The sequence below is a fragment of the Mus pahari genome, chromosome 9, assembly GCF_900095145.1.
Source record: "Mus pahari chromosome 9, PAHARI_EIJ_v1.1, whole genome shotgun sequence".
Lineage (NCBI taxonomy): Eukaryota > Metazoa > Chordata > Mammalia > Rodentia > Muridae > Mus > Mus pahari.
This window is the reverse complement of record NC_034598.1, coordinates 35,562,828-35,570,745: the sequence shown is the minus strand read 5'-3', so window position 1 is coordinate 35,570,745 and position 7,918 is coordinate 35,562,828. Positions and strand designations below refer to the sequence as shown.

Genomic DNA, 7,918 nt, shown 5'->3' with positions numbered 1-7,918 from the left:
AATCCGCCTGCCTCTGCCTCCCGAGTGCTGGGATTAAAGGTGTGCGCCACCACGCCCAGCTCACAATGACTTTTTTAAAGAATCATGTGTAAAAGGAGGTGGACATTTCCGATTCTCTAGTGGCAGGGTCTCATGTAGCTCAGGCTAGTCTAGAACTCTAGACGATCTTGAACTTCTAACCCTCATGACTCTAACCCCCTGAGCTGTGGGATTATGGGTGTGTATCGCCATGCGTGGTTTTAGGCAGCAGAGGGAAAGAACCCAGGGCTTCCCACACACTAGGCAAGCATTCTAGCAGAGAGATACACTCTCAATCTTTTTATTATTTTTTTAATGTGGTGCGTGCAGCCTGGCTCAGACTCCTATGTGTTCTTGCGTAATCTGCAAAAGCAAAAGATGGCTTTCAGGTTCCCACAGAACCACGGGGGATGCCCACGGTGCTCTGTATCCTGCCTGACTGTGAGCAAGCATCCTGGCTATGGCAAATCTTGATTATTATTTTTCTGTCACCTGTAAAAATAGGCAGACGTAACAGTAATGAGTTAGAACCCGGGCTAGGAGGGCTGTTCCCAGGGGAACCGAGGGGAGGGGAGAAGGAAGTCTCTAAAAGCAGCAGTAGGTGGCCATCACTCCAGGACTGGACTCTGTGTGTTCAGGGTAGATGCCCCCAAACACCAGCTGCAGGGAAGAGGTCGGCCGTGTGGACAAGCCACATGAGGTACCTACCATTCGTGACTCATCGCTCCACCTCCCAGGGTTTCACTTCTGGGCCTGCCTACCAGGAACCTCGCTCTAAATGACTCTAGAGGCCCCTTCTACTGAATGGAAAGAAAGCCATGCATGCCCGTATACTGAGGATGGAGATGCAGAATCTGGCGCATGTGGGTACCTAGACTTGCGTCTGGAGCAGAAACAATGACCAAGTTAGAAGAGCAGCAAGGGATGTCGGCACACGGGGGGGGGGGGCACATCAGGCTCTAACTGGGAGTGTGCTCGGATGCTGTAACCTGGGAAACTACCTTCTCCCCCCTGCATGCTCATTGGAACAATGCTGAGTGACACGGGGGGGGGGGGCATCTACTTGCATGGCTGGGCTGCTCCTCTCTGCAGAGAACCAAGCATAAAGGAATGGGGAAGGGAGGAAGAAGAGAGGAAGGGGAGGGGGAGGAGGAGGGGAGGAGGAGGAGGAGGAGGGAATCCAAGCAAGGCAAAAAGGATGGACATCGGCCAACCAGGGAGACCTCTAAGCAGAAGGGAAGACAACCGCCGGGGACCAAAGGCAAGACAGTGGAACGGAAGGATCTCAGAACCCCTTCTGTCCCCACCATGTGCCACCCCATTCCCTGTCACTCAGCCCCACAGCCCTCCTCAGTAGAGTTCCCCTCACGTGGACACCCTGTGTGGATGGGTCTGGATGGAATATATCACCCACTGTCCTAGGATCCCAGAGACTGAACTGTGAAAAGCCAATCCCACCATCACACACAATGTCTGCCCAGGGAATGATGGGAGATCTCTAGCCTATCCAATCAGGATGAAGCACTGTAGAGCTATCCCAAGAAGCCCCGTGGACACTTCCCGGCACTGGCAGGGTCTGGGCAGATGTGCTAGTCACATGATGCTTGGATACTCAAGGCAAGAGCCAGACTTGCATGAAGACTGAGAGACTGACATCAGGTTCTCCAACCTGGAGCTTCCAGCCCAGCAAGGAAACAGTTAACAAGCCAACAAATAGCAAGGTGTTATTTCCCTAGCCCATGAGCTCTAGGAGAAAAGAGTGACAACCCAGCCATTTCACTGACCAGTCACACGGTACTTTGTGACCTTTACACAAAGACATACTCTCCCTTCTACAGAAAAATGAAGGTGTGGTCTGGAAGCTACACTGCCTACCCCCCCAACCCCCACTCCCTACCTCCCCACCCCACCCCCATTGAGCCCTTCTCCTGTATGGCTTGATTTCCTTCTAGACCATGGTGCCTCCAGGCAATGGCTCTGGTCAGCCTGCTGATGCCCCACCCACCCACCCAGCCCCAGCTTACATCCAAAGTCACCATGGTAGGGCACCTAAAATGAGGAGGGAGATCACATGGCACATAATGATCCCCCCCCACCCCCCCGAATGACAACCACCCCTGCCTCTCCGGCACTCCCTGTGAGAAGCTTACTAGAGAGAAGTCTGCACGGCCTAGGTATGATTTTCTAAACTTAACTCTTCTTTTTCACACAGTAGCGCATACGAATCCTGTCTTAGAAAATACTCATTTCCCTGTCTCTGCAATTACTCGGGTCCCACTTTAGCTGGGCTGGGAAAGAGAACACCCACGTGGGTGGGTTGGAGGAGAACTATTTTGAGGTGCCTTCATCTGTGACTGTGCAATTAGAGAGCAGGAACCCGTTCTCGGCTGGTTTCTAGGAAGGGGTTTTATGGCACCTTCCCATTCCTTTATACTTCCAGGAAGTGTACGCAGATTCTCCATCTGACCTGAAACACAGTGAACAGGAACCCAGGATGCTGGCCCATTCCTAAACATCTACTTACTGCTGTAATCCCCTCAATTTGCATGATCATGGGCCTGAACTCCCAACCCCATGTACGCTCTTAATAAACGTACGAGACTGCCCCTTAATATACATTCATTTACCTGCTCCCTGCTCTGATGTCCCCAGGGCCCCCAGATCCTATTTGGCATCCTCCTATGAGAGCCCACTGAAGGGGGTGGGAAGCAAGCCAACTGAGCACGAGAATTCCCCTCCCTCTTCTTCCTACCTGCCATGATGTGAACCGAGCTTCCCCACCACGGTGGACTGAACCTTCTGAAACCATGAGCCAGAGAAGAGCTGAATGGAGGAAGCTTCCTTTTCGAGTTGTCTGTGTCTGGTAATTTGACATCACTACAGTGATCCACTTGTTCATGGGCTGGAACAATATCCCCCATTTGTCTTGCCTCGAGTTTATCAGTAAAAAGACTGTCTTTACCTGTCAGGTTTAGTTTTGGAAGGATGGGACTCTGAGTATCGAATTTGAAGACTCTCTGATGCTCTGGTTAATAAACTTCAAGGTGTTTTTGTTGTTGTTGTTGTTGTTGTTGTTTATACATTCCCCAAACCATATCATCTTTGTTCTGATTTAGAGGTTCTGGAGCAAAAACACTTTAATACAAGTGCCTATGGTCTATATAGGCCTTGAGAAATAGTATTCTATCTTCTGGGACTCTGACCCACCCTAAATGGTATCTTGGTTGTCTGCTTAATACCACTGAGCCCAGGGACAAACACTTTCCCCTGAGCCCCAGCACTCTGCCACCACATTGTCTTATAGCCTTGATCTTCCCTTGAGACCTAGACCCACACACACTCGGGAGTATAAACTATGAGGTGCACAAGATCAACAGGTCACCTCCCAATGGCTACCCAGAGACTCTCAATGTTCTCAGCCAACAAAATGGGGCTTCTTCCAATGTTGATGTCTCTAAGGCAGTGATTCTTGACCTTCCTAACACTGTGACCCTTTAATACAGTTCCTCATGTTGTGCTGATCCCCACCACCACCATAAAATTTTCATTGCTACTTCATAACTGTAACTTTACTGCAGTTAGCAATCGTAATGTATAAATGTGTGTTTTCTATTGGTCGTAGGTAACCTCCATGAAAGGGACTTGCTGCTTCAAGGAGAAGCCCAAATTCTCTCTGTAGAGGCACTGGGCTGTAGCTAGCCCCCCTGGGGACAGTATGCTTATTACCCAGCATGCTTTGCGTCAGGCCACACCTCAGTTCACACAGTCCATCGTCCCTCTGTGTAGGATGCAAACAGGCTTCTCTCGCTTTCTTGCTGGCAGAACTAAGTAGCAGCAACTCGAATCAAGGAGCCAGAGTGCTGACCAAGGTATCCAGTTCTTGATTGCATCCTGTCTGTACTTTGTAAAAACCAGAAATGACACAGCTGCAGCACACCAGAACAGCTCTTCCTTTCAGCCAAAGGATGTCTTCCTGGGAGTGGGGAGCCCAGATTATCACATCTCATGGTGAGACTCTTAGTGCCCTGACCCCCCTGGATTCACAAGCAAATTATAGGACAGGAAGTAGTCCTTCATAATCTCATACTCTGAGTCAGAGGTTTTCTAGGTAAGGCTTTTTTTTTTCTTCCTTAAACACAACATGTGTAGCCTACGGAGTGCACTTCCTAGGGGACTTGCTAAGAAGCAGGGTGCTATGATAAATCCACACCACCTTGTCTACATTAGCTGTCCCTCACAGGACAAAGTCCTCAGTTGTTGGACTCTATGGTATTACCCATATGGTTACTTCTTGTGGCCATTCCTGCAGCAATTTGTATCAGTCTTTTTAAAAATCCTTCTAAAACCTAACCTCCGTGAGCTAGAGAGATGGCTCAATGGTTAAGCACACGCTGGCGAAGGACCCAGGTAAAATTCTCAGCTGCAGACCAGAAAGCTTTTAACTTCTGAAAATTCCAGCTCCAGGGAGCTAGGGAGACCCCTTCTGGCCACAAGAGGTAATGCACTCAGAGAGCAGACACAGGTCTATTTACATAACTAAAAAGAGACTAAATCACTACAGATAACTAAACTCAATAGGAAATGGACACTACAGAAAACCCACTGATCACTTACGTGGTCCATTCTGTGCCACTGGGGGAACCATCGATCTCTGCCAGCCCCCCAGTCCACTCTTATTTCTGAAGACACTACTTTAACCCGCTTTCTAGATATTACTGAATATTACTGCTTAAGTCCTATGAAATAAGTGAGGCTCTTGTCTCCTTAAGAATGATGGATCGCACTGGAAAGCATTGGCTATTTCCCCAAATAAAACTTAACATCTCTTCCTGTCCTAAAGCTTGACCTTTATAACCCTAAGAAGGTCTGTAATTGCCTAACGTGCATAGACATGCGAGGCATCCATGCGAGGACAGCGAAGCTCTAGGACTCTGGTCTGTGTACCTGTGGCCCTCTAGGATATTGGGTTAACAGTGCTCATGTGTCTGTCCAGCCCCCACTCCAGTCTCTGTCCTAACAATCTGGACATACATGTGCTTTTCCACAAATACTACAGAAATACATAATTATTTCCTTTGTAGGGGGGAAAAGTCCCAACAGGCAAAGCTCCCAGACAAAATTTGGCCTTAGGACCCATAGGCATGTATACACATTTACATTAAAATGAAAGGGCTACTCATAGACATTGTTACCTTCGTGGAAAGCCCACAGCCCACATGGTTTCTGCATTTATCCTTCTGTCAGAACGCAGCAAAAACTGCAGCACCCGGCTGGCCCCTAACAGTTATGGAACCCAACAGCCTCTCTGGATTCTCACGAAAACGGAGGGGGTCCTGGGATCGAGGTGGAGGGTGTTGAGAATTAGTAACCGGAAGTAGAATGAGGGAGCGAGAATTAGTAACCGGAAGTGGAATGTGGGGCGGGAATTAGTAACCGGAAGTGGAATGAATACAAAGGGGATAAGAAGGAAAAGAATGGAGCCGGTCATGCCAGAGCAAAGACTAGGGGAACCGTGGGGACAGCTGATGAGGAAGCAAACGAGGTGAGTCAGCTGCTTCTCCAAGCTAATGTGAGCACCTGCTGGCATTGGCGCGGTTTCTCCCTTTATGTACACAGCTCCATTTAGGATTCCCTTGGAGGTGAGGACTCCAGACCTGGTTCTCCTAGAAATAAGCAGCCAGGCTGGAGAGCGGCCTCTGAGGGAAGCGGGGCAGGGACGCAGGCAGAGCAGAATCTACCAGCTCTAAAAGCAGTCCAGTTCCTTGGCTGTCTGCCCCACTCACCTGGGAATGAGACTTAGGACTCACACCATGACAACGCTGGCCACAAGAGGTCCCCGCTGACACTGACAACAAAAGGTGGCTAAAATTAAATGACTCAAAGGACACTGCTCCAGCTGAGGAGAAAGAAGAACCCGTGGGTAGGGGAGCAAGGTCACTTTATCCCAATTCAAAAGCAAACCAAAAAAAAAAAAAAAAAAAAACTGTCCAGTGGCATCCTGCCGTGATCCAGCCAAGAGGAAAATTACCTTGGAGCCCATGCTTCCAGAGAACCCANGGCATCCTGCCGTGATCCAGCCAAGAGGAAAATTACCTTGGAGCCCATGCTTCCAGAGAACCCAACATCCAATTATCTATCCTCTACAGACCAGCATTCCCAGTGTCAAAGGGGGAAATGTGGGCCTCTTCTAGCCAACCAGCTCCTTCCAAGCACCAAGGGCATAGCAAACAGTTCAGGAAGGACAAATGCCCCCAGTCATGATTGAGATAGGGTAAGGCTTTGTAGAACTTTCTAGTTTTAGAAGACTCTAACTCCATTATGTGGTGGGCAGGACCCTAAAGATGCCCCCTAGGGTTTCCATACCTTGGTTATTCACATACTAATCTATGTGCTGCTATGAAGGGCTTTTTTCTCCCAAGAGGTAATTGAATTCTAACTCAGCTGGCAAAAGATACAGCTATTATTTGGGTGTGCCTAGCCAAATCAAGTAAAATCCTTAAAAGCAGAGTCTCTTCCAGCTGGTGGCAGAAGGCGTCAGAAGCACAGGCAGATTGCAAGCAATATAGCTGGCTTGAAGGGAGAACCAGTTACACAAGCGGAGTGTGGCAGACTTGGAAGTTGAATGCTATGCCCCCGCTGCCAACCAGCAAAGAGACAGAGATGACAGTCCTGTACAAGACCCTGGGTTAAAGCAACAACCTGAAGGAGTTTGCCCACGGCCCCTATTCCAGATGAAAACTCAGGCTGACTGATGCCTTAATGTCTCTTTCATGAGACCCTGAGCAGAGAGACTCCAGCTGCTTTATATAACCATGGGCTAATAAATGGATGTTTGAAGCCATTAAGGTCTTGGTGATGCATTACACCATAATAGTAATAGAAAACTGAGCTGACAGGGACCCTAGTGGGGGAGCTGGCAGAAGGACTGGAGGAGATGACGGGGATTGCAACCTTATAACAAGAACAACATCAGCTGGCCAGACCACCAAGTGCTCCCAGGGACTAGACCACCAGCCAAGGAGGAATCCATGGCTCCAGTTACATAGGTAGCAGAGAATGGCCTTGTCTGACATCAATGGGAGGGGAGGCCCTTGATCCTGAGGAGGTTTGATGCCCCAGTGCAGGGGGATGCTGGAGGGGTGGGACAGGAGAGGGTGGTAGATGGGTGGGTGGGTGAGCACACTCATAGTGACAAAGGGGAGGGAGGTTGTGGGATGGGGAGGCTTGTGGAGGGGAAACCAGGAAGTGGGTTATCATTTGAGGTGTAAATGAATGGAATGATTAATAAAAAAATAAATAAATAGCTCTCCCAAATCAGGCAGCCTCAGCTGTGAACAGCACAGCAATGGCTAAGATTAAGACTGGGGCCTGCTAGGCAAGGAGGAGGAGGAGCTGTTGAAACAACTGGACGATCTGAAGGTGGAACTGTCCCAGCTTCGAGTCGCCAATGTGACAGGCGGCACCACGTCCAAGCTCTCCAAGATACAAGTCATATGTAAATCTATCACCTGAGTCCTCACAGTCCTTAACCAGACTCCAAAAGAAAACCTCAGGAAATTCGACAAGGGCAAGAAGACCAGCCCCTGGACCTGCAACCCAAGAAGACTAGAGCCATGTGCTACTGCCGCCGGCTCACCAAGCATGAGGAGAAGCTGAAGACCAAGAAGCTGCAGCAGCAGGAGCGGCTGTACCCACGGAGCAAGTATGCAGTCAAGGCCTGAGACGACAACGACAATAAAGTGCAAGACTGACAAATAAACAAGCAAATAGGGCTGGAGAGATGGCTCAGTGGTTAAGAGCACTGACTGCTCTTTCAGAGGTCCTGAGTTCAATTCCCAGCAACCACATGGTGGCTCACAACCATCTGTAATGGGATCCGATGCCCTCTTCTGGAGTGCCT

The 7,918-nt window shown here is 49.3% G+C and overlaps 1 protein-coding gene and 1 pseudogene across 5 annotated transcripts in view; one reads left to right on the top strand and one right to left on the bottom strand.

Moving 5' to 3' along the window:
- Fam13c (family with sequence similarity 13 member C) overlaps window positions 1-7,918 on the bottom strand; it is a 112,878-nt gene that overhangs the window by 40,957 nt on the left and 64,003 nt on the right. The window lies entirely within an intron of this gene.
- On the top strand, window positions 7,364-7,739 carry LOC110326289 (annotated as a pseudogene).